General features: G+C 43.0%; 1 protein-coding gene across 1 annotated transcript in view; it reads left to right on the top strand.

The window, feature by feature from the left end:
* TENM4 (teneurin transmembrane protein 4) overlaps positions 1–24649 on the top strand; it is a 1476030-nt gene that overhangs the window by 242605 nt on the left and 1208776 nt on the right. The gene's annotated exons all lie outside the window — the stretch shown is intronic.

Genomic DNA, 24649 nt, shown 5'->3' with positions numbered 1-24649 from the left:
TCCAGTTTAAGGAGGACTTGGCTTGGCAGGTCAGGCTATACTATTCATATTGGAGCAGGACCAAGGCTGATTTGCATATGGCTTGTTCTAATCTTAGGTGGCCTGTTGGGGAAAAGGGCGATGGATTGGAATGCTACTTTGGGCCAGATGTACAAACCCAGTTTGCATTTCTTAATGGTCCGAATCACTATTTTGGGCTGTTAAGAAATGCAAAATGTGCTTTTCCTATGCACAAAGCCCTTTAAGGAATCGCAAATGGAGAGTTCCTATTTGCGATTCCTATTCTGATGTACCATGCATTTCCTGAATGCCACTTGGGCATTTAGGAGATGCAATTACCATCGACTTGAAGTCAATGGTAACCAGGTGCAATTTTAAAAAAGCACCCCAAGGTGCTTTTTTTAAATTGCAAGAGAGCACACACATGCCCAATGGGCATGTGTGTGCTCTACAGGTGCATCCCAATTTTTGGAGTGCAACAAGGAAAGTCGGTTGCTCATTGCCATCCTTGGTTTTGCATTTTCTAAATAGCGATTTCCTAATAAGAAATAGCTGTGTGGGAATTGCAAAACCAGCTCATTGACTCAAATGCATTTGGATTTCTTAATAGCAATTTCCTGATTGCGATTCCTACTTTGTGGAAATCTCTATTTGGAAATCAGTATCTTAGTATTTTGCATTTATTAAATAGCAATTTCTATGAAGTTGCTATTTAAGAAATGCAAAATTGCATGTTTGTACATCTAGCCCTTTGAGCAAATGCCAGTGGTTAGAAAATTTGCAAGCATTCCTCCTGCCACTTTTTGTGCATTCAGAACATTTATCACATAAGGCTCAGACTTCTGTGATTTGCGAGTCTTTTGCAATCGTTTTAATGTTTTTTATGCTTCTAAAGTGCCAGACACATTAGTTGTGACTTTGATGTACACGCCATACCAAATCGGTAAATGAAGTGGACACCTACTAAAACACTTCCCCTTCACGTAGTGATTCAATATGAGGTTGCAATCCCATTTTAGGAGCCATTAAAGGTTTACTGATTCCTAAAATGGGATGGGTAAATTTAAAAATAGCATTTTTTGCAGTTGCATCTGGCCCCTGAATCCTCATGCTCCAAAGTCAGCAGCTCTAGCCACTATGCCACATCTGTTTTTCTCTTGATTATGGGGGATCCCTTCCTCTATTAACACCTAAATGAATTTTTCGTAGGAGGCATTTTGCTCTGATAATCCTTCTGCAGTGTGTTGGCTCCAACATCTCATTGGATGTGTAAAAAATATTCATGGATTTCTACGTAAACACATTTAACTGCATTTGATTCAGTGATAAATGCTCTTTTGGGAGAGAGACATTTAAAGCAAAGTGAATTAATGTCTTTGTAAGTTTAGAGCTTGTTATTCTTTCTCCGCTAGAGAAAGTGCTGAAAAGAATTTATGGTGTACCTCCTGAGCTCATAGAGCACAAACGAGGCTCTGTGAACTACATCCTGCAGGCTCTGAAGAACAGGCAGGCAGGGAGTGGGATAAGCCATGCCAGCCAAGGTGGAGTTTCCTGCACTCACCTGGAAAAGAGTGGCTAAGAGGTTCATCAAAGAACCCCACCACCTTCCATCTGTCGGTGCAGTGTCTTGCATAGCAAGAGGGAGAATTAAGGGTGTGGACAAATTCTAAAAACCTTTGCAAAGGACTATGAGAATCTTGGCACGTTTGCAAATTTTCAAGGTTATTTTTGTTTTGCCTTCTCTACAATTATGGCATTTACATCAGTATATTTCCCCCGCATCTATACCCAGCACTAAGAGAATCCCAGCACACTGTTAGTCATACTGTTCTCTTTCTGTGACATGCCATTGTGCAGAGAAGAGCTCTGCAAAAGGCTGACTTGCAAAGCTAAATTCTGCAAACTTCAGTCATTTGTGCAACGAAATGACCTGCATGAGGTAGAAAACGTCTGCCTTCCTGTTTCAGCTTTCCTTGGTTTCCCACCAACTTGAACAATAGCTCACTATCATTTTGTAGTGACAAAAAAACTTTATGAAAAAGGTAAACCTGGAAACAGCAGCCTTTCCTAACAGTGGAAATGTAGAACTTTGCTGCACTTTACTGGAAAAAGAAAAGCATCGCACTCTTTCAGGAGTTAGGACGGTGGTGCACCCTAACGGCCAGATCTACAAGAAACTGGCGCAGCACCGTGCTGTGCCAAAATTAGCAATAACGCCCTGCACCAGATTTGTAACGCAGGGATGGGCCATGCTGTTAACAATACAGCGCACCCCTGCGCTTCCCCCTGCGCTGGGGCTAAATTAAGCAGCCTGTGCCAACGCAAGCATCATTGCACCATAGTGCAAGGGTGTCTGCATTGAGGGGAGTGATTGTTTATGTGCAGGACGGTGTATCTTCCTGCACATAAACTATCTATAATGGTGATTTGGCACTTTTATGTGTGCTGTAGAATGCAGCACATATAGAAGTAGCAAATCGTCATTTTTGAATGACAGTTTATGTGCAGGAAGGAGCTCCTTCCTGCACATAAACAACCATTCAAGGCCTTTTGCTTTTTCTATGTGTGCTGCAAAATGCAGCACACGCGGAAAAAGCAAAAAACAAGGTGGAATAAATGTATTCCTCCTCATTGTCCAATTCTAACACTACCCCTGGGGTGGCGTTAGTTTTTGGCGCTGCCACAGATTTACGCCTTCTAGTAAATCTGTGGCAGCGCCAAAAGCAATGGGTGCTGCAGTGGAACGCCCACAGCAACATCCTTTGCACGCCCCTTTGACATAGAAAACTCCTTCAGAGGGGCCCATATTTACAAGGCGGCATTAAGCCACAAAAAGGGGCTTAATGCCACCTTGTAAATGAGGTGCACTGCACAGCACCGCCAGACCGTTACTAAAAGTGAGGCTCCGGTGGCACAATTGCCTTGTAAATCTGGCCGTAGGTTTCCTCGCCCCCCTTTGTTCAGGCACTGTCTCTGCCCTCCCTGTCTTCTACGACTTTTGTGGGGTTAATTGTTACTTTATGGATTAAAGATGATTTCTGCTGACAGGATTTGTGTGCTTCTCTGAGCAATCAGAGAGCACAGAAAAGTGTAGGTACGTTGGCAGGGATGAGGGCCTGGTTTATCCAGGATAGTTTGTTCTTACACTGAGGACATCTCCTGCCTCCTGTGCCAAACCTGCTCCTTGTAACAACCAGGTTGTGTCAGAGGTGAGGTCATGGAAGCAGTGAGATCTCACATCGCAGACAGAAGAGTGGGGCCATAGTTGCGACAGTCGATCCTTGACAGCTCTTGCTGGTATCCTGCAGTATACCCCTGCACCATACTCCCCTACCTTCTAAGAGGCGCCCTTGGAAAGTAAACTTTCTTTCCCTTTCTTTAGTTCACCTCTGTCTATTTCTATAATTCCCTTCCCTTTCTTTAGCCCTCCTTTGTCTATTTCTATAGCTGTAACTCTCTTTGACTACCTCTAACTCTGTCGGTCTTTCCCTGTGTCATCTTAAAGATTTTTGGGGTCCTTGGAAAGACAATTTTAAACTCTATTTGTATGAAACCCATTTCCGAAAGTTTGTTTGGCATCATGCAGGCTACAATCAGCAAAAAAGTGGGTAATGAAATTCAAAGTTGTGATAAACAAGGCACCCCAAAGTATCAGCCTGATTTTTAGTTTGGCGGGTGAGTTACTGTATCACAAACATGATGGATATCCTGTCTATCGTATTACGATTTCATTATATCCTATGGGAACCGTAATACTGCGGACTGGATATCCGTCACGTTTGTGACGTAGTAACCCATCCGCCAAACTCTAAATTAGGTCCTATATCTTGCCTATTGCCCTACAAATCCTTAAGACGATACTCTCAAGAGTTACCTCATCATCATCTTCCTTCTCCCCATGTTCTCATCATCCTTCTAAACTGTCTCCTCATCACAGTCATTGTTGAAGTACACCTCTGTCATGCATGACAGGTTACCCACCCTTGCATGCAATGTCATATTGCATACTGCACCTACCAGTGATTTATGGATATTTATGCCTTTCCATATACCTCCTTCAAATATTGCATTTGGTAACAAACTCTAGTGAAATATACTGCACTCCCCTGCCCTCGGAACCAGAATGAGTTCTTCTCTGTCAATCTCTTTAATACCATAAAAATAATATAGTCTTTAGACGCCATTTTAAATCCAAAGCGAAATGATAAGAGAAGGATTAACCAATCAAAAAATGCTGGGAGCCTTCGTCCTGTATCCTTAGAGAAGTCTCTGGTGATTGGACGGTTAAATTAGAACACTTGTGACGTTTGAATGCCACATCTGCTCAGATAACAGTGGACATTCACCCGATTTGAAGCTAAGGTTCATCATAGTGAATACATGTGTTCTTTTTGCAAAAAAATAGTTTGCATCTTCTGAGAGGCTTCAACAAGAGATCCTTTCATCTCTTGCCTGTGAATGGAAGAACCCTTACCTATTCAGCACAACCTAGACTCATGAATTATAATCTCTTCACTGCCAGCACTTTCCTAGCCTACAACTGATTTATCAGATTACATTTTTGCCTTCTCTGTGAAGCTACACGACTTTCAGGGACAGTGGTATATGTGGTGAGCACTACAAACTGCGGTGCAGCATCCTCGACCCTGACACTTTCAGAGATGTGTCACGGTGGAGCCATAAAGATGCTGCCACAGAACAACTTCACGATACGTGGTGACCTAGAAATAAGTAGTCCAAGTCGGTCTCTGGTCTGATGCACCCATATAACTTCCAGTTGTAAGGCCTGGCTTGACAACACAGCTCTCTGCCCTATGCTTTTGCAAGCTGGGTAACCTTTCAGGGGCCTGGGCAAAGGGGGCTCCCTAACTGCAGACACAACAGTCTCTTTCGGACAGCAGCTTGGGAGAGACAGCTTTGTTTACTTTTCATCTTTATATGGGTAGCACAGTCTCCATTCTCCTAATCATTTATCTCTACCAGCCCCCACGTGTGACCCTGTAATAGGATAAGGCTGCCAAGACTGGCATGTAGAACACTTTGGCAGGACCAGTCGGGCGATATTGTCCCTTCCCTTCTGGTTTGACTGTGAGGAGAGAGGGCTGGGGCAGAAGCAGTTAACATGTAAGCTGATGTCTGCACCACTAACACTTAGCTTTGAGCAATGTCTTCCTCGGCTGATTGACTGGTGCCCGCCCCAAAGTGACACAAAGTAAACCAGTAAGTGGTGCTGTTTTTAATTCAATCGTTTTGAAACTGGCTACTCAGTTTAGCCACAGAAATGATACAACTGTTTCATAGTATCAGGCTTAGCAACACTAATATTACTAGCCACGTTAGATAGTTTGTTGTATTATAGTCTTTCATTGCATTTTGACACGTGTAGTTATATAGACATTGGAAAAATGCAACTTCAAATAAAATAAATTTGCAATATGAAATAGCAGCATCTGACATGGGGAAAGGATATTTTTGGTTATATCGCATTGTGACACTCTGTTGCCTACCCTAAGGCATACAAATGTAACAGATCTCAAGGCACCTCTTCTCAGGCAGTGGAGTGACTAATTGTTTAGAATTTGCATCCAGGTACTAATTTATCTGCTACTATTAATCCTTAACTACAAGCACAAGGCCAATGCAAATGAATGGACAGGACATGGTGTTCAGACTGGACTGCTTTGCTGCCGGCAGAGCTGTGCATTTCTGAAGGAAGCATTGGTGCCCCCTGTGTTATTCCTGTCCGAAGTGTGTTTGCATCTAAGAAGCATGTGCTTCTGGTGTCTGCTGTGCCTGGTGTGTTTGTGAGTCTTGCACCTGTCTTCGTGCTGTGACGCTTGCATTGGTATTGCCTTGTATACTCAGTGTCACTATGCCTGTTCCATTTATGTGGCATTAAGTAACCATTGGGTAATTAATTGACCGCAGAATTTCTCTTTTACAGTGAGTAAACTCTTCGGAATTTTCTTTTTTCTTTTTCCCCCTGTACATATACTTCAGCCGAAGGAGCCCTCGTCCATGTTTCCATATCTATGCAGAGAGCCCCAGGTTTACACTACTTGCCCCTTCTTGATGCATGGGCTGTCCATTTTGAGCCATGCTGAGATGTTTCAATGCTGCCATCTACACGGATTCCATGTGTGTTGAAAAGCAGCAGCATTGCAGTGTGGTGTTGATCATGACCCACTACAAGTATAGCAATAATACTGAGAAGTTCTCGGACTCCTCCATCAAAACATGAAATGCATGTCTGCAAGAGCTAAGAGTACAGCATTACTGCTATGAAGAGTGGGTACTGCCCCATTCACGTCACGCCGGCGGAGAGAGCCCCAGTCAAAGTATGACAGCCCTCTCAAGACCTGTAACTTGCTTTCCACTTAACCTCTACCAGTTCTGCTGAGAAATGCCCATCTGTTCTATTACAAGGACAGCGTCACTGCTAAGAAGTGCTGCTACTGTCCATTGTGGGGCGCAGGAACAACACTGACACGTCATGGATCTGTATCATTCAACGGATAGCCTCCTTATTGCGTAGTGTTCTAGCAGTCCTAATAAAAGCATAGCAGCCCTCCGGGCAAAAAGGAAACACCTTCTCACACCTCTGCCAGCTTGAAGTACGGATGCCTACATGGGAGAAGCTTCAGGCCACAGACCTGCTGCTTAAAATACACATAGAGTGGGTTTTAAGTCCACCCTTTTCAACCAGAGTGTTCTTCAAGCAGCCTCTTTCAGCCACCTGCTGCAGACTTTGGCAATCGCTTCTTGGCTCGGTCCACCGGAGTAAATCATTGCTCACCTAACGCTGGTGGCTGTTTGGGGTGTATTCTTCTGCCTCCTCTCCAGTGCTTGCACTGAACCTCATACGATACTGCTTTACAACTGGGAGGCTTAAAAAAGTATGCCTTTTATTTCTTGCCTGGTTTTATTGTTTATGCTACAAGTGTTTGTACAGTCAACTCAGACCTACTGACTTTGCCAGTGCTTATTATTCTGTTCCCTGCTTCCAACACTGAGGCCACCTCAAGTGACATCTTCAGACGGGAGGCCTTGCCAAACGCAACAACACACAGCAACGGGTCTCCAAACTCATTCAACCAAAGTTTTTCTTCGGAAAAAAAAGTAATTGCTATTGACTTTGTTACTGCCTGTTAAGGAATGGAGCTGAACTCTTGTAAACACTTAATCCATGTATTAGGTCAAATGAAACCAATGGATTTACTTAAAAATAGGTGATAATATCCTCTGGAAAAGCATGGTTAGTGGAAGTACATTTAGCCTGACTGGCCAGCTCCAAACTAACATGAATCTTCAGCTGTTTTGTGAAGCATAAGGAGCACCTTGCCAGCTCCAGGATGAGTGGATGTGTGAGGGGTGGCCAAAGGCCTGCCTTAGTTATCGATTGGGTCCACCCAATCCTTCCAGCACAAAAGTGAATACTTCTGGTCATGTTACTCTTGTGGCTTTGCAGTCTACGTACCATCGAACAAATACATCTGTGCTGAAGACTAGGATGTCCCTGTGTCACATCTTGTCACCTCTGTTTATGTTCTGAAGAGAGCTGTCAAAATGGCGGCGTCAAAGCCAAAAACAACGTTGCTCTGCTTCCGCTCGCAGTTTGCTCGTAATCCTTTGTCCTGGAGGCCTATTTGAAGGGAGATTTTCTGCATTTGCGCATCTCGTCTGCTTGTTGTTTTTAAGCAGCTCTCCATCTTGTTCTCTCTGCTTGACTGCCTCAGCTCGGCACCGGCCTCGCATTGCAAGCAGGAGCCCGGGATCTCGGCTAAGGCGGTGGCACACATTATGCAGCGAGGAAACACGCGGACTCATTAATTATCTGACAATGAAAGGTACTGGACCGTATTCCAGAGCACCGCATGGGGAGATGGTGCATTCGGAGCCGTTTTCTCACGGAGCTAAATGTTCCCATCCCATCACTCCTCGCGACATGTAAGTGCGCGATCACGCTGCGCGCGGTTTTAGCTCTCAAAGGCGCACGCGGCGGCTCGCGCAGACGTGGGGGCTGCAGGAGGCCTGAAATGGAGTTGTGTGTGGGGGAGGAGTTCAGCCTGAGCCTGGTGCCAAACTGCACCCCCTTTTACTTTTTAGATTGGCGTTTACATAGACCAGAAAGCCAAAAACAGAATTGCAGCAGAGCAATATTGTATTGTAATAGTATTTATATAGCGCTTACTACCCCTGATATGATGTGGCGGGCCATATACGCATTACTGTGCGTTTCATGTATACATTACAGTGCATTACAAGTATTCATTACAGTGCATTCTGATGGCAGCAATAAACAACAGGCCATAAAAACAACGGAATGGACAGCGTCGGCCCTCCGTGCTATAATGCGGCCTCTGGATGGAAGGACGCGTAATGACTGCTTCCCAGAAATGCATCATTAGGGCTGCAGCAGCAAGATCCGAAAACAGCTCTGGCAGCGGGAACTGCTCTGGCAGGTCTCTCGCACCAGTGTGGCATCTTTGTCGCTTCCGAGAAGACAGAAAGCTAGCTATGCAAATGAGTGCGGATGCTGTTGTATATTTGATGGAGAAATCTGGCGCGCTGGCGGCTCTGCTCTCATGGCGCAGAGTTGGAGCGGCCCTGTCTTCGGCTGCGTCTTCAGGTGTGCCCTGCATGGAAGTAGCTATCATTGGTGAAGGAAGTGCCACAGAGGTAGGGAGCAGAGGTGCCAGGGGCCCATTGTGGCCTAGGTATATGAGAATTGCGTTAACCAACCATGAGTCTGAGGGACCATTCTTAATGCCTGCATAGAATCTAGGGCAATCCACGCTATGTCACATGTGCATGAGGACTCCTCAAATGAACAACAGGGGAACAATGCCATGTGGGTGGGTTTGACTCCCAAGATTTTGGGGGAAAAAGGTATTCTCTTGACTACAAAAGCTAGAGGACCACTTGAAGACAGGGTTGAATTGGGGAGCACAATTAGGCACGGGCACGCCCAAAAATGTGTAGTCCACATTACCGGATCGTCCATTTCACAGATCATCACCTTTTGCCTAGTCGTATTGAACACATTTTTAGAAAAATTGTTTGTAAATGAACAACTTTAAATCTTACAGAGCCAATAACATTGATGAAAACTAGAAGCACGGTCTTTTAGTTGGGGTGGGCAGTGAGTTGAAATAAAATGTCCCAAGGGCCACGAACTCTGATCTGGCGAGGGTTACCACCTGCATGTTTTTTTACCAGCATGACCCGTATTTTAATGTCCTGGTTGGTACGAAAATGAAGAAAATCACTCAAAGCCGATATTTTTTCCTCAGATTAGTATGCACTTTAAAAGCAAACGTAAAGCCAAAGCACATTAAAATGTTTTCTAAAGGTGACTGATAGTTAAACCTAGACAAAGGCTGAAAATCAATATTAAAAAAGAATAAGGATGTTTCTATATAAAGAGTCTTCTTTACTTATCATGGCTCAGGCTATTGCGGAATCTGGCAGGTTATTTTTTGCTTGTGTAGTTTTGTATAGCGTGTACTCGGCCCAAAGGTATTGGAGCAATTTACATGAACACCAGTTACATTACACAAGGTCAAAATAATTTTCATTTTAGGCCTAGGGAGATTAGGTGATGTACCCAGAATCACAGGGTGCTGAGGCAGTTCTGGGCTCGAACTTAGTTTACAGCCTCTCTTTTTTTCCTCTCTGGGAAAGATGGCCTCACAGCGAGGCCAGTGCAAACGCACACCCCCTCCACCAGGGCTTAAAAGACACTGCAGCCGAGGTGACAGCACCTGGCCCCCAGCCAAGCCTCTCCATACTCCCGCCTCCCCTGCCCAACATGGCCAGAATGTCGTCGCCCAACTGGGCAGGGAAAAACACTATCGGACAAATGGGGGGCCGAGTCTAGAATCGCCCAAGGCTAGAGCAGCACCTGACCCCCAGCCTGGCTCACATGAGGGGAGGGTGCGGCTGAAATAAAGACTGTTTACAGTGGCCTGGTGGGGGTCAGCAAGACTGTAATGCTCTGTGAGCCGGTTCACTGAGGCCCTAAAAAACAGCCCAGAAGTGACCATGAGGCACCACCCCATCGCCCAATGCCCGACTGCCTGCCTTCCCAATCCGACCCTGCTTGAAGAGGGGCTCACCCACTCTGTTATATAGCGGCCCAACTTAGCCATGAAGTTTGAGAGGAATCCAATGGTTACTGTCTCAGGAAGTCAACAACCTAGCAGCTACCAAGGAAGGCCAGCAATTTTAGAAAATTCTCATTCTTCGAGGCCTTGGCGCCATCTAAGCCCAATCTAGTTGGGTTTGTTACATAGGTGCAGGGGTGACCATAGATGCATAAGTCATTAAATTGAAACCCATCTAGCTTGGATATCCCTCATCAAGCAACCTGCTTACAGAAAGTGCTATGCTTGGGTGTTTACTGTTTTCTCTACACCGACCAATTGCTGACATGCTGTTGAGTCAGCCGGTTTACATCATGCTGGCTTTTTGTCTCAGGTTGCGGCGTCTGTAGGAAGGTGGCAACAGATCGTGAAAGTCTTGCGCTCTGGGCGGCTTTGGAAAGCAATTGAGGGACGGTAATGAGTGTGTCACTCACATGGACAGTGTGATTCTATCATCACATTGATCTGGTGACTCAGCCGTGTCTCAATAACTCTTGTTTGCTGGTGGTGACAGAGGGCAGACATGCTTCAATCATATTCGGGGCAGAGTGCCGCAATTTAAAATTGAGGGGAGACAATTTCTTTTGTTATAATTAAATTTTTCCTTTCACTTTACTTTGATGTTCCCCAGCCTCCATTTTGTTGTTTCTTGTAACTATTGAATGGCAACTGCAAAACAAGGTGGTCTTTGTCTTCACTTAATGTTGTGAGGTCAGCTCTGGAATTTGTACCTAGGGACGCTAAAGCATCTTTGGAGACTCCAGCGCGCGGGGCCGTTGCTTATTAATCGCGATTTTGCCAATCAGCTGAGAATTATTAAATAAGGCACAGCTCAGTGAGTTGTTTTATGGGAGAAGGGACTGTAATGGCAAGCTGTGCTGGGAACCTTATTGTCCATGTTTCAACTGCAAAATTCGCAAATATGGAGCTAATTATTATTATTTTTTTTTTTAAAGGAGCCTGATCTGTGGTGCTTCATCCATTTACGCCTATTGTGTGCTTCCCTGTCAGTGCATTGGTACCCAGTAACAAATCCTCCCTCCCTCTCCTTCCAATGAAAAGAACGGCTGGGAGGATGAGAGGTTCCATTTCACTCCCTCACTAAGACCCATCTTTAAATACCGAAGTGACTAAATATTTTAAGGAGTAGGCAATGGTTGGTTCCAAACAACATCTCAGCAGTGGTGCTTCATGGGACACTACTGTGCACAAATAAGAAAGCTCCTTGAGAAGATTCAGTTTATAGATGGCATTCAAAGGTAGAATTGTTAATTCTAGGCATGCACAGTGATCTTTTTTATGCAAAAAACACTGTTTTCTATTGTAAAATTGTTGTTCAAGTTTGAACATATGGACAGCTTTCTTTCTTTTTTACGCTTACTGTAGGTGTGTGTTATCGGTACGCACCAGCAGACCTAGGGTCTATCTAGGGCAGTGTGGTAATCCCTCGTGGGTTGAACCCAATCATTCCAGTTAATGCAGGAGGAATCAGTACAGTGTGGTGGGTAGAAAATGCTTCAAGGATACAGTGGCACGTGCTGGCTAAGAGCCACTAGACTAAAGTACACCGTAGATGGTATTGCGTGTGTCTTCAGGGTGCGTTGCAGTGTGGTAGATTAATGTCCCTTAGATGCTTTGAAGTGTGCATGGTTACGCATGTGTCCCTAGAGTGCATTGGAGTGTGGTAACTAAATGCCCCTTAGATGCTTTGCAGTGTGGTGGGTGCTCACCAATATAATGCAGTGCAGTTTGTTGTGTTAATGTCCTAGGGTTCAAATGAGTGTGTTGTGTTAGTATCCTTAGACTGCATCTGATGCATTGAGTTGCATCTCTACTAGACAGTGCCATGTAGGATGTTGGCATTTCTAGTGTGAATTGTGGTGAGGCTTGTCCCTAGAATGCACGGCAGTAACAGTAGAGTGTACTGTGGTGTGGTGTGTAAAATGTTGATATAACCAGTTAATGGCCGTAGGACGTGGTGTGGTAGGATTGTGTGCCAAGGTTGCCTTGTAGTATAATAGACTACTCTTCCCGCCCGTAATAATAAGGGAAGCCTCACACATGGGAACAGAAAAGAACCTCAGAACATGGTTTGTGTTCCTAGGATGCAGTGCATTGCAGTTGAATGGTGTACTTATAATTGAGTCTGGAATATTGTGTCTAGGCTGCAGTGTAGTGTTTTTAATGCTTCTAGGATACAGTGAAGCTCATTTATAGCACTGGCTGCCTTGCAGTAGGTTGGTTACCTGTGATAAATTGCAGTGTAAAGGTTCGGTCTCCCCTAGGATGCGCTGGTGGGTTGATGAATAGTGTCCCATGTGTCATGAGCTATGGTAGATTTGAGTAAATTGAATTCAGTGCACTTCAGGGGATTAGTGTTGCTGGAGGGTAGTGTAGTGGGTTAGTGCCCCTAGGATGCAATGCAGTGTACCATGTTAATGTTATTGCAGTGCAGAGGGCAAATTCACCTAGGATGCAGTAATGTGGTGCTTAGTGGCATCAGGATGTTTGCTGTGTGGTCGGTCAGTGGCAGTGCATTGGTTTAATTTCCACTGAATGCAACAAATGACAGTATCCATAATGTGTGGTGTGGTGGGTTAGTGGGTCTATGGTGCAGTTCTGTGCAGTGAATTACTCTCCCTAGTGTGCAGGCCAGGAAAAAACATTCTAGGATTGTGGGTTATGGCCCTTAGTCTGCAGTGCAGTGCATGGAAACATACTTTTAATTGAGAATTATTTAATCATCTGGGTTAGAGTTAGTGCTATTAGGGTTTGAGTTAGAGTTGGAGTTTGGTTCAGGTTAGAGTTAGAGCTATTAGGAGTTCGGATTAGAGTTGAAGTTGTCACAGTTTGGGTTAAATTTGGAGTTGTTAGGGTTAGGTTCAGTTGGAGTTGTGAGGGTTCGGTTAGAGTTGGAGTTGTTGGGTTTAGAGTTGGCATTGTGAAGGTTTGCGTTAGAGTTGGAGTTGTTAGGGTTAGAGTTGAAGTTATGAGGGTTAGATTTGCAGTTGTTAGGGTTAGGTTCAGAGTTGGAGTTGTGAGGGTTAGAGTTGGAGTTAGGGTTCAGCTTACATTTGGAGTTGTTAGAGTTAGGGTTAGAGTTGGAGTTATGAGTGTTAGAGTTGGAGTTGTTAGGGTTAGGTTTAAAGTTGGAGTTGTGAGGGTTCAGGTTAGAGTTGTAGTTGTTATGGTTTGGTTTAAAGTTGGAGTTGTTAGGGTTAGGTTTAGAGTTTGAGTTGTGAGGGTTCGGGTTAGAGTTGGAGTAGTCAGGGTTAAGTTTACAGTTGGAGTTATGAGGGTTAGAGTTGGAGTTGTTATGGTTAGGTTCAGAGTTGGAATTGTGAGGGTTCGAGTTGGAGTTGTTAGGATAAGGTTTAGAGTTGAAGCTGTGAGGTTGAGGGGTAAAGTTGGAGTTGTTAGGGTTCAGCTTAGAGTTGTTAGGATTCGGGGCAGAGTTGGAGTTGTTAGGGTTAGGTTTAGAGTTGGAGTTGTCAGGGTTAGAGTTTTTGTTACGGTTTTAGAGCTATGCCTAAGCTATGGTTAGGGTTTGAGGTGTGGTTTCAGCAAGTGTAAGGGCTCCTGTTAGGGTTTTTGTGAGGCAGTCCATTAATAAGGCATTTTGTCAAAGAGTTCTTCATAATTGGCCATGCAACGCCAAAAGCACTTACCATCATAATGGTTCCCTCTGGTCCCTTCCCCGTTAATGTACATACTCGAGTTTGTATCTTAACTATTGCAGAGATCCCTATGACGTATTACCCAACAACGTATCACCAAATCTTACAGTTCAATGTACACAGCATACAATCAAATTGGTTGCAGTCAGTCGCTCTACCAGAAGGCCAGCCAAACTGAGCAGCTAAATATTTCTCTTTAGTGCATCAAATATGCTTTATGCCTGCGTTAATATAAGGAAGTCAACAGTTCCATCTGACTTGCATTAGGATGTTGCTAAATTCTATGGATTGTGCCATTCTCAGCATGTACTCTGGGGCTGTCTAATAGCTGCCAAAGTTTGTATTTCTGGTCAAGAGAGTTTACAGGGACAATATTGATAGACACTCATAAACATGGGTCTGGTGGCTTAGTGGACTAATGTGTCCATTGTAGGTACCTGTGTTCGACCGCCTGGTCACAGATTCAAATCCCGGTGGGTCCACTCAGCCTTTCATCTTTCTGAAGTCGATAACATGAGCACCATTGATTTGGGTAACAATAAACATCTGTTATTCAGCACCAAGATACCCTTCAGGGTGAATGTGTGCTTTACTAATACACATCATATGTTATGACTGACAAAAGACAATACTAGAGAGTTGTTCTGAATGGAGTTAATGTAAGATGTAGGCCCCTTTTGTACAGTGTTTATGTTACTGCTCATGAAGCAAGGACTGATAATGTGGTATGCCATCAGTAAACCTACTATACCCACCTGCGCTAGACAACTGACCATTTGGCCCAATCACCACTCACCTGAGTCTGTCCTGAAAATGGTCCCACCCTGCATAAGGATCCCATGTCACTTTTCATCCGTGGACCTATCATGTACATATTGTGTTTCTGAGGTTATCTTCTACAACCACCGTAGGGATGGATATTAAATGGCATGGAGCATGAATGGCTTTAAGAATATTTTTTAAATAACACGGTAGGGCTGCAGTCATTTGAGAAAAGCTCGAGTGGAACAATTGGTGCAGAGCATAGGGCGAAACTCTAAAAGTATGTCTCTTGGGATCCGCATTAAACAAACTAGTTAGATCTATAGTGCACATGTGCCGAAAAGGATGTAGAACACTTGATGAACACCAACCACCAGAAACTCCCTTTTGTGCAACCTTCCTGCTAAACATATCCCAATCTTATATAAATAGAAAATAAGGCAAATAACATGTATAGAAGGAACAATATCATCTTTGTGTGGCTTCTGTGATGTCAATGCTAGGTTATATATTTGGGCATACCACAGGACAGTATAGTCTATGTCAGATGGTCATTGAGAATATTAGTTTGCCCAATTGATAACAGGCTGACATTTGAGTTAAATATGATGAATAACCCCAAAGAGTACTGAGGACTCTGTAAGTGGACCACCTTATAGGTGTGAAGAGGTGTGAAGGGTTTGTTGGGACTAGTATAGCCCACATTTATGATATTCTGATATATATATATATGGATTTTAGTATGGTGATGGGTGGATAAATTGTCCGTAGATTACCTTTTAATCCATCCTGTCCCTTTTGGCATGAAAGGATGACTCTCTTCAATTTTGGAACACTTGATGGACATCATCAAACATATTCATTTATTTTCTGTATGATCTTATATTGTGTAGGTGACTCCAATTAATAATATTCCAAAAAGGGATTTACAACATTTCCCCATTCCAATGCACCTTCACCAGCCCTTTAGAAGCCAACACAAAGAGCAACAACAGCATGACAATATCTATGTTGATTTTTGAGCCTTTGGTGTTTCTGTTTGACTCATTTTCGGATCCTGGGATATGTTGCTGCAATCAGATTGCAAGGCTCAGGGTAAGACCTTATGCAACAGTTGGCAATGAATTGAAATGAAGTGTAGGTAAATCAAGTGAGAGGGAAATGAGGAGATGTGTCGTAAGAGACTAGTCTTGGTAGTAAGGCCTGAATCCCGCCCTTTTCGTGACACCTTTTGCCGCGTTTGACCACCCCACACAGGGTAAAATAGGCAAGGCTGTATTCCTGGACTGTTGGTGTGGAAAAGCACTACTGTCTGTCCGTGAGACGCACTTTTTTTGGTTTTCATCATTTACAATGCAGACCCGCTCTATGCGCAAAACCTTAACAATCTGACACCATTTATTGGAGAACTCACCAGCATTAAAGCCTAGAAAAAACATGCCATAAAAAAAAGCTTAATGAGAAAATAGAGAAAACAATTAAATAAAATTTGAACACCGAAAATGTAAAAAATAAAAGTGAAGCAGTACTTATGGCACAGACCCCAGGGCTCTTTGAAGGTTAGTTGGGTCTTTTGTGACTTTTATGAGCAACTTAGATGTGATCACTAATTTTGATGCATCACATATGGCGTGCAGCCCAAGAAGAACAAATATTTCCAAACTATCAATTAATGGTCAGTCTCTTGGCAGTGTGACTATCTTTAGCCATTTAAGGCTCGTCTTTGAATCAGTGCACAAAGTACAATGAAAAATCTCTCTTCCTAGGAGCTAGAACCATACTATACCACACAACTGAAATGGAATGAATATCAGTCTGTTGTGCATGGTATTAGGGTTAGCTCTAGTCTAGTAGGCTCATTTGCCGAACAAATTTGCAGAGCCGATCTGTTTCACTCAATTCTCTGACATATTTCCTATCAGTTACCACTATTATCAAGTGATTGCAGTAGGTGTTCTGAGGCTGTCATTTACTTCAAGTTGCATCATGCCACCTCCATGCACAGAGTTTGTTGTGAAGGACAGCTGGCTGCACAGGGAAACTGTGTTTTGTTAAATCACCCTTCCCAAGTGTCCGCTCTCTTCATTCATAGGGTGTGTAACAAAGGTTACTCACCCTGCAGAAAAGGGATGCATGATCACAGGTCATGCAACCACACGGATAGCAGGTGTTGCCCTCTTACTCGGATGAATTTCAGCCACTCCTCATTACTCAGTAGCATATGAAAACGTGCATTGCAAAAACAGATTTTACAATGAAAATAGGAGCTTACCTAGATATTGGCATCCAGAGTCCTCTGCCACCAACGTGTTAAATACTAGCCCCCCCCAAACTGATAGCCCATGTGAGAAACATGAGCTTTCTTCAAGAGATTGAAAACCGATCTATCTGGAAATTTGCAGAAGAAATTTGATTTGTTTTATATTAGTTGATAAAGCTCCATCTAGAAATGCATTACCACAGCCGAGCCAAAGAGTCTAGTGTTTACAACTTCAAATAGAAATTATAATATCTTTATCTATAGCCATTTTTGAATTTATCATGCCAAGGAGGGTTTTCACTTTTCTGCCAACAGCAATTTTCGGAGTCTTTCACTATAAATCTTTTGTACTTTGGACCATTTTTCTTTAGGCAGATGATCTGAACCTGCAAACAGAAACTTTGCTATTTGGACACATTAAATCTGAACCAATTGTTATTCATCCATCTGCATGTTTGAAAAAATAAATCTACCATTCACTCCCGGTCAGCTGACAAGTCCATTGTAGAGATGAAAAGCCACCTAGGCGTCATAAGTACAGTTCTAGAGCTATATTACACAAAGTGCCCTTGGGCGTAATGCATATGTGCACCTACTTTATGCGCCCTTGGGGCACTTTGTTATTACAGAAAGGGCTGCAGACGCTTGTGCGGCCCCTTCTCAGTGGGGTAACAAAGGCCCCCACAGCCCACATGGTGGGGCCTCCGAGATCCAGGGGGCCCCCTCAGCACAGCACCTGGCCTGAGTGGATCCAGAGGAGGGCCCTTCATGTTCTGTGCAGGGGGCCCCACCAGTTTTGTTACGCCACTGCCCCCTTCTGCAATAATGATAGAGCTGGCGCACATGTACTGCCAGCACTATCTCAAACAGGCATTCCTTCATTTATGCAGGTGCATGGCCACATGCCTATGAGGAAATTACTTTGCCTCCTAAAGGCAAACATGCCTTTAGGAGTCACGCTGAAAGTGAACCACAAAAAGGTGGCGCACTATCAATGCACCTCCAAAAGGCAGCCCTCGGGAGAGGAGAAAGGGGGTCACATGGGCCCTTCAGACATCCCCTTGCAGGCGGGTGCAGTCACCCACTGCACCCAGTGGCATTGAGATGCATAATCCCTCTCCAAAGTGCAGGTGGGTGCTGCTTGCACTGTGAAACATGGAGCGGCTTTGAAGTAGCGGAAGTTCACGGTTGCCCTGAGTGCAGTGCATTGACCATGATAGGGTGCACTTTCCCAGTTTGCGCCGGGTGCACCTGTTTTAAGGTGTGCCGTGTCTCAAACAGGGAAGTGCACCCTTATCGTAATACAGACCCTTGTGCTCAATAGCAAGGTTCAGTCATATAAAGTAGAGGCACAGCTAGGGTAGTACCAGTGTTGCTGCACTCTTATGTACTGCTTCTTGTATGTCAGAACAGTGAAAACAAAAATATCTCATGCCATCAATTTCATAGCCTAAATTTTATTTACAAACCTATTTCTCTACTGGGTGCTGATTATCTATTAGTTTTTTCTATGAGAAAATACTGTGGTAAATAACAGTTAGGACACCATGACCCATATTTATACTTTTTTAGCGCCACATTTGCGTCATTTTTTTACGCAAAAGTGGCGCAAACTTGCAAAATACAATTGTATTTTGTAAGTTTGTACCATTTTTGCATCAAAAAGCGGTGCAAATGCGGTGCTAAAAAATTATAAATATGGGCCTATGGGTCAGATTTACACGAAACTGGTGTATCAGTACTGATGTGCCAGTTTACATGCATCGCCCCTGGCCCACCTAACAACACTATGTGTGCGCCATATTTATAATACGGTGCACCATGGCGGTCGTTAGCTTTGCTCCACAAAATTTTGAAGCTAGTGGAGCAAAGTGCAAGGAGGCCCATAGGCTAATATGAGTGCTTCATTTTAACGCTGGCCCTGAGCAGGTGTTAAAAATGATGCCAAAAACGGTGAAGTGAAATCTTGTCGATTTCACTGTGCCATTTTTGCAGGCCTCCTAATGGTAGAACACCCCCTCCTTGCATACATTATGCCGGATGCAAGCATAATGTGGCACAAGGGGTCGAAAAGTGACACAATGCATTCATTGCGTCACTTTGTAAATATGGCACAGCAAAAATTGTCTCCTTGAGCCTCCTGAGCATAAACAAAATTGTGCTAGTGTGGCGCCAGGACGAACTATGGCCTTGTAAATCTGGCCCTATATTTTTGTCACACAAAATTTACACCATGATAATGTGGTATCCTGCCTTCCTTCTATAACCCGGCTTATCCGGTAACGGAGGAAGGGATCTGGCCGACTGCCAGTAACTTCCTACATCTTCACAACCATTTCTGCTCTCCTCTTGCGGGGGACATGATAAAAAATGTCGAAAGCTGCCAGCACTCATTACTCTGGCCAATGAACAGTCTTATTTGTTTTTAAATGTTGCCATTTTAATAATGACTGTGCCTTTTATTAAGATCACCTTGATTTTATTTGGATCCTTCTGCCAGGCTTGCTTGCTTTTCCTAATACAAGTGTGTTGTGTTTTTTAACTCTCAGGATAAGCCCTGATCTATGTTATTCATCCTTTTCTTATTGAAAGTTTTTAATCAGACAAATTCTTCCTACCATAGGGATATCATCATACTATCTTTCTTGAAATTTACACATTGGTGAGTTTATGGGGAGTGGGTGGAGGGTGGGGACTAGGTTTACTTTAGATAGTTTGTGTAAATCAATTTACTCCAATTAAAGTTCAAATGTATGCGCCCGATAACTTGTCCTGTGGCACTGTGCATTTACAAACCTGATCACACCCTTAGCTCCAGCTTCAATTCTGTGTCCTTACTAGATATAAGATATAACTATAGTCAGACATGTAATGTGTTACATGTAACTTGTGTATTGTGCTATGTATTGTACCTCTCAATAAAAATTTGTTAAAAAAAACAGCCAACCATACCTGTAGTTTGGTCCAAAAATGTAAAAAAAAGTTGATCCAAACTAGTCCCACTGTCAAGGACTCAACCACAAATATCCTAGGGCTGTAGTTAGAATAGTACATTTACATAATCCTGAAACACGATTTTAGGTTTAGCTGGATTTACGAAGTACATATATGTGCATACGTTTTTAAGGAGTTTTTTTTGTAAAGTAGAAACTTGAAAATCACAGCCATGCCGTAGGAACATTTGCTCTAAGCAACCGGCCTAAATGCAATGAGTGCTTTTGGAAACTGGATACAATGTGCAAGAATTACTTCTGGACCAGCAGTGAATTCATGATCAAAACACTGGTTAAGTAGAAGCAAAACATTCTTTAAAAATCAAGGGCTGCGTATAGTGGCGGCTCTAAGCCCACCACTGGCAGTGTGTATGATTTCTATCTGCCATTTTTAGGTTGAACACAGCAGCGTGCTAGCGCAGGTATTTAAAAAAAAATATTAATGAGTATTCATGTATTCTGAGTAATGGATATGCATAGAATATGTAATAACAACAGAAAAATAATGCACGCCTTTGAAAATGTGATCACGATGAGTGGCCACCAGTACTAACAAAGTGTACTTATTAATAGTCTATTACTGTGAAATGTGTATATGTTTGACTAATATAGTAATGTGTCATATAAAGGGATATGTATTATGTATTAGCTTTATTAATTATAGGCCTTAGCTTAGCGTAGTTCTTGGCTTAGTTGCCAGACTTCATGTCAAGCTTTTTTTGTCAGTGTTTAATAAAATGGCTGTTCTAGAGAGTTAAACGATGACTTTCCATTGTATTGTGTAGATGTGCTCGTACCCAAAAGTTTTTCTCATGAGAAACGACTGCTAGAAGATGCTGTTCTTGTTAAATGTAACAATATGAGTGTAATGTGTGTGAGACTGACTTTCTCAGGAGAAGAACAATGGAGACACTGCCTGGAGTAGAAGCTGCAACAATATTGTTACCTGACGAACCAGATGATGAGAACATTGCAGGAGAAACAATCAGCGACATGTGAATGGAGTAGTGGTAGAATTCATAGAATTGATGTTTTAGTTTTATTGGACAATGTGTGAACATGTGATCCCTTGGCCAATAGGGACTTGGGAATTACTTTTGAGGAATTTAACTTAACTGGAAGGCCCCAAGAGAAGACATGCCATTCTCTCTATTCTTCTTGAGGGTATACCACTATTCTTTTGAGTTGCTTAAAGACTTTGCGTTTCTGAACTCTGATGCTGAATCCTGATGCCTTGCTGACTGAACTGATGTTCTGATGACGAAGATTATTTTAGCTTGCCGATCCAATTGAGGAGAGGTATTACTGTTCCCATTTGTTTGTTATGTCTATTTGCTTTTTCTTTCTAGGTACCAACCACACTGTTTTGATAGAGCCATAGTTAGATGTTTTCCAAATTTGTGTTACTGAATTGTTTTGCATGAAGCCCAACATGCTGATGCTAATCTGACGTTAGATAAGGATTCCCACTAATGAAAATCTGCTAATAGGGAATAATGTTTGATGAATTTGTCTGCTGAATCTAGATGTATGTGATATCATTTGCACAATTGTTCTTGTTATTAATTTGCACCATAACCTTAGAATGTGTAGTAGTTCAAGATTTGATTACGTTTCTTCCGTAGCTTTGGACAGCTAGTGTTGTTTCTATATGTGTATCATTTGATTCTGAGATTAATTTACGTGACGTTAGCATTGTTAATATAGGTAAATAAATATTCTAACTTTTACCACAAGGTATGGTTATTCATGACTGAAAGGTCACATGGTGTGTGACAATTACTGACTCAAATGATTATTAATGTCACTGATTATTGTTGATTATTGATATTGTCGACTGATTACCGATTACTGATCTGTGTGTACTGGAGTCATGGAGGGAACATCTTAATTGCAAGTCAAAAGGTTAATCGACCCATTCACGTCCCCTTGTGATTTTTCTTATTAAGGACATACGCGCTAACAAGCGCGCAAGCACTGCTTTTCTGACGTGTTGGTATGTTTCTGGGAGTTTAACCACGCCCACAGCACGCCCATCACTCCCACTCGTTCGTGGGCTTGCCTTTCAAAAATCCTTTGATGACATTGGTAAATGGTTTACGTTTGTCCCTCCTTGGGGAGGTTTTGTTACCGCCTTGGCCATCTCCCCTGTTACATGACTAATTGCACTTTTGCCGAAAAGTTTGACTGCGAGCGAACCTCTTTTTCCTTTTGTGTCTCTTCACTCTGATGCTCATGGGGGGATGTGGCACTGTGAATTGGCTTGCTTATGTGAAACAGTTTTAATTTTAATTTATTTTCAATGTATGTGGCAAGAAATGTCCGGTTAGGAGTTTACAACGCTAATAGCCCTAACTCGAACAAACGCAAGACCCATTGCATTGTAAATGCTTGTTATGTGTAGCTCCATGTTGTTAGCAAAAAGTAAATCAGCCAGTTACCTTTCTAATGCCACGTGAAGCGAATGTGCTGCACAAAATAAACTTAATGCGCGTTGTCATATGGCAGGCTAACTGCGGCAGGAGAGGCCCTTCATAATAAGGTTTGGGGGACCATGACAGATTGCTCTGCAGATGCCTAGTCGCCTCAACTGACTGCCCCTCGAAGTCTCCTTAGCAGCAGATGGATTGGCGAAGGGCACTGCAGTTCCGCAGCCTTTTAACCCATTACTTTTCTTGACACTGGGCTTATGACTAAGAGAGTGCATTTTATTACATGAGTCTTTCATACGGCCATTCAAATTAAGTTGCATTACTGGGTATTGCGCTGTAATATGACAGTCAAACTCGCGGACTTTTTTTCTGAAGTGCAGCCATTTTTCTCATTACCCGCCACCTACGCCTTCCTCATTGCCGGCCTCTCTTGAAGCGAGAGTGCAGGCCATGCGGGCTGGAATCCCTGTCCCTCTACTGCAGGGTCATCAAATATTCATGGCAATTAATTTAGAGTCAATTGATAGGATGTGGAAGCTTAATGCCGTTAGATCCTTAAAGTACGAGAACCCGTATCAGTGTCCGATAATGTTTTAGCGCCATTTGTTAGGCCCTACGTGACTGAGCTTGTAAGATCTACTCTTAGATGCAGATTTAGAACAAGGTGATCGAAGGATAAAAGTCATTCTCTGTTCTCTACAATGTTTCCCAGTCCTATCCTAAATTGTGTCAAAGCTGCAAACAAGAGGGTTTTGGCTCCAATGCTGGTGTTCAGATCCCAAATTCTCTTTTTAGTTGCAAAACATGCTTTATCTTTAGACCACATTAAATCCTCAGATAAATCCTCAGATTCTGATGGTTCTCTATGGAGTGGGTGAAATATGAGTGAGAGAGGTGGATTCTGTTCCTACAGGTTTTTTTTATTCTATGCTGATTCAGGAGCTGCTCAGAATAAGAGGCAAGAATAATAGTGCGGGCAGTTTTAAACCAGACCACAATGAGATGTTTGTGGGTCCAGGAAGGGCATTCGGAGCACCGTTGGGCGGATAGCAGTCTCATGGGGGGGTAATATGGCAAGTACCATATTGACTCCAAGCCTAGTGCAGGATGCAGAGTCTTATAGCGATGACAGAAACATGTCTCGAATGAAATGTCAAATGAAGGTCAGATGTTCATGCTAGTCTCGGTAGGTTACGTTTGGTGTAACTTATTTCAACCCTTAAATGTTTCCTATAGTAGGGACTGATACTGCAGGAAAAGAGCTACTTACTGACTAACCCATAACAAATTTAGCATTATGTTTATTTTGTCGTAAAAGCGTTGTTCTGCAAGATTGCATCTGTAAAGTATGTGTATAAATATATATATATATATATATATATATATATATATATATATATATATATATATATATATAGAGAGAGAGAGAGAGAGAGAGAGAGAGAGAGAGAGAGAGAGAGAGAGAGAGAGAAAGAGAGAGGGGCAGAGAGAGAGAGAGATAGATATATAGATATAGGTGTATAGAAATATAGGAATGAAAAACTAAATATACAGTATGATCATTTTGTGTTTGTGCTGTAATTTAAAGATGTGGATTCAAGTCTGCTCATGTTTTGCTATAAATATCTTGAGTGTTTAACTTAAGCATTGCATTTTCTGCACAAATTATGGTTTGCGTGACAGGTGAACAGGTATGTTGTGCTGAGCTAACCATAGCTGAGGAATGTTAGGGGATTTTTGGTTGTATTTAGTAGCCATAACTGCACTTTAACTGCACGTATTGAAGTGTAATGACCAAAGCTAACTATAACTGTATATTAAGCTTGGTGTGTTGTGTGTGTGTGTTGTGCATGTGTGTGTGTATTATATAGCTGGTAGAGTATAATCTGCTAGTTATTACTAGGTCTGGGCGGAGTTCGCAGAGAAACTCTGCTGTGCTATGCAGAGTTCTGCAAGCAGCGGGATGTGATAGGTCATGCAGTTCGCACTCATTTTTAGCGCCTGCTGTTTGTCCCATGCTGAAAAATCAGCGTGCACAGCACCATGTGCAGCGCAAGAGGGCGCTGCTTCTTTTCTGCTACTCGTGTAGATTTTCTACTCGAGCAGCTACTTCCTCAATGTGAAAGGAAGTATTCTCAACGCTAGCGGTAGTGACCATCCACGGCCGCCTGCAATGAGAAATCTTGCTGGGAGGTGGTCTGAGTAAGATTTTCCTCGTTTACGCTCACCAACTTAATGCTGGTGCACGCAAATGAGGAAAAAAACTCTGCTACGTGCAGTTTTTCAGAACTCTGCACCCTAAGCGGAGCAGGAAAAACTTCAGAAACTCCGCGAGCAGAGCGGAGTTTACTGCCCACCCCTAGTTATTAGCATGGTTGAG

Source organism: Pleurodeles waltl, chromosome 8, assembly GCF_031143425.1.
Source record: "Pleurodeles waltl isolate 20211129_DDA chromosome 8, aPleWal1.hap1.20221129, whole genome shotgun sequence".
Lineage (NCBI taxonomy): Eukaryota > Metazoa > Chordata > Amphibia > Caudata > Salamandridae > Pleurodeles > Pleurodeles waltl.
The sequence above is the reverse complement of the archived record's forward strand: the minus strand, read 5'-3'. Positions and strand labels throughout refer to the sequence as shown.